This window comes from Halyomorpha halys, unplaced genomic scaffold (assembly GCF_000696795.3).
Source record: "Halyomorpha halys isolate HHAL.00 unplaced genomic scaffold, Hhal_1.1 Scaffold729.1, whole genome shotgun sequence".
In the NCBI taxonomy this organism is placed as follows: domain Eukaryota; kingdom Metazoa; phylum Arthropoda; class Insecta; order Hemiptera; family Pentatomidae; genus Halyomorpha; species Halyomorpha halys.
In genome coordinates this window covers 45386-47874 of record NW_027112081.1, presented here as the reverse complement: position 1 = coordinate 47874, position 2489 = coordinate 45386, and positions in this window count along the sequence as shown.

Sequence of the window (2489 nt, the reverse complement as noted above, 5' to 3'; positions counted from 1 at the left end):
GCCCTATTTAAAGTCATGTTAAATGATAAATGTATAAGAGCTCCTAGCGGATTTTCTGAGCAACTTGTTTAGTAAGCTTTCTTTCCAAATCTTCATGTTATTGTTTACTTCTAAGTTTCGATTACAGTAATTTATTACAACATGCCTAAAATAAGTGGAAAGTAGAAGTGTAAAAGTTTGGCTGCTGATTATATTTTTTAAAAAGTACAAAACACAAGACAAAAGAAACAAAACAAAACACATACTACGAGTAAGTAACCTAACATAACAAATAAAACGGTGACAAGCTCAGCTGGTCTGTTTCGTGACGTCATTCACCATTTAACAGACCTAGTAACAGACTCTCAGCCATGTTACATTGTTTTAACATGGTAAAAGAAGGAAATATTTCTGCATTTAACATAAGTTTTTCCATTCAACACACTTTAACATTTTAAACTAAAAATCATGAATACCCCTATTGTTGAGAGTCCGTTAAAAATAACTAGGTCTGTTAAATGGAGAATGACATCACGCAACCGACCAGCTGAACTCGTCACCGTTTTGTTTGTTGTTGTGTTAGGTTATTTGCTCGTAGTTTATGTTTTGATTTAGTTAGCACGTTTTTAAAACTCATAAAGCAATGGATTGCAATAATAATGTAATAACAGTTGTCAATCAGCTCATCTTGATTCTCTACCTCACAAGTATATAGGCGTTGATGACCAGAGGGTTTTACGCCTTTAAGCAAAAATCAACAACAATCTACCTCACAAGTTAGAAGATCAACTAGACACTCAGTAGCCAAACTTTGACGCAACTTCTACTTTTCACTTAAATTAGGCATGTTGTAATAAATTACTTTAATGAAAACTTAGAAGTAAACAATAATATGAGATTTTGAAAGGAAAGGTTATAAAACAATTTGCTCAGAAAATCCGCTAGGATCTCTTATGCATTTATCATTTAACATGACTCTAAATAGGGCTGCTCACAATCCTATACTTATAACATTTAACATGGTAAAATATTTTACATTTAACACAATGTTATGAATACTCCGATTGTGGCAAATGTACCAGTTTGTCGAAGACGTTGAAGCGTGGAGCTAAAGATAGATTTGTTTGGTAATCTTCTATTCGGAAATCGCCTGGCATATTCACGACTGGCAGCATTGGTATTACTATTGCGAAAATCATACCCAAACACCATATCGGCCACTTAACCCTGAAACACCCAGTATAGCAAGGGGAGGTATTGTGATCGAGAAAAATTTGGAATTCGAGGTTTTGACGGAAATATATATTTTTTTAAGTCCACTGAGTCCAAAAAAAAGACTCGTACGATGGTTTGTGTGTGAAAAGGCTAGATCAATAACCAAAAGTCGTACGAAACTAAAATTACATATTTAAGGCAGGTATATAGTCTTGGATGAGACAGCAAGATTTTCGCTAAAATCGATTTATCCTAAGTAACACTTTATAGAATCGATTTTTCAAATTTTTTCGATTTTCTCGAATACAGCTCAAACGATTTTAGTTTAACTCGGTGAATAAATGAGAAATTAACTGATCTTTAATACCAGATAGGTTTTATCCTCATTGAAATTGTCTAATAGGGTTTAAATGCAAAATTTTCAATAAATCTTCATGTAAAGTACCTTCAATTTTGTTTATTTGAGAGAAATAAACAGTTATAATTTTAAATAATAATATGCAATACATAAATACTAAATATCAAAGAGTTTTATGAATAGATAAAGGAGAAAAAAATAGATAAATCAGACTTGAATGCGAAATGTTATGGGCTACGTTATCTTTTGTTTAACTGTTGTATTCTTGGCAGGAACAAAATTTATATTTGTTATTCGAATCTCGAGGGACCTTGAAATACGAAATTTTACAACTGAAAAATACACTCAGTGTCAAAATGTTAGACATGTCCATTGAAATTAAAAAACTTTTCACGTTTTATTAATTTTTGGTTGATATTATTTTTTTACGCACAGTTTAAAGTATAAATTATGATATTGAAGTAGGGACAATCTTCTCAGACCTTGAGGACTATTTAAATTCAATTTAAGTAAATATTGACGTTTTATATGTGTCAAAATGATAGACACATTTGTTGTTGTTTACTATTTTCTTAATTCTCTGGAGTTGAAATCGTTAAAATACCATTTCTACTTTAGTGCAGTGTTGACCTAAAAATACCGTGAGTTATGGGAAAAAATAAGTATTTCTCTGAAAGAGAGCACCGTTTGATTTCTTCACTCCACAAGGATGGGGTGAGTTGTAGGGAAATATCCCGTCGAAGCAGAGTTTTTCATTGGTAGCGAAGTTTATACGGCATGGGGAAATATTAGACATAGGGAACCCACCATTCTACTGGGAGGCCCCCCTGCTTTGACATTACGAGAGAAACAGAATATTCTTCGAATCGCATCCAACTCTTGTAAAACAGCAAGAAATATAGCTGAGAAAGCTAGAGTTCAAACAAAACTAAGGAAT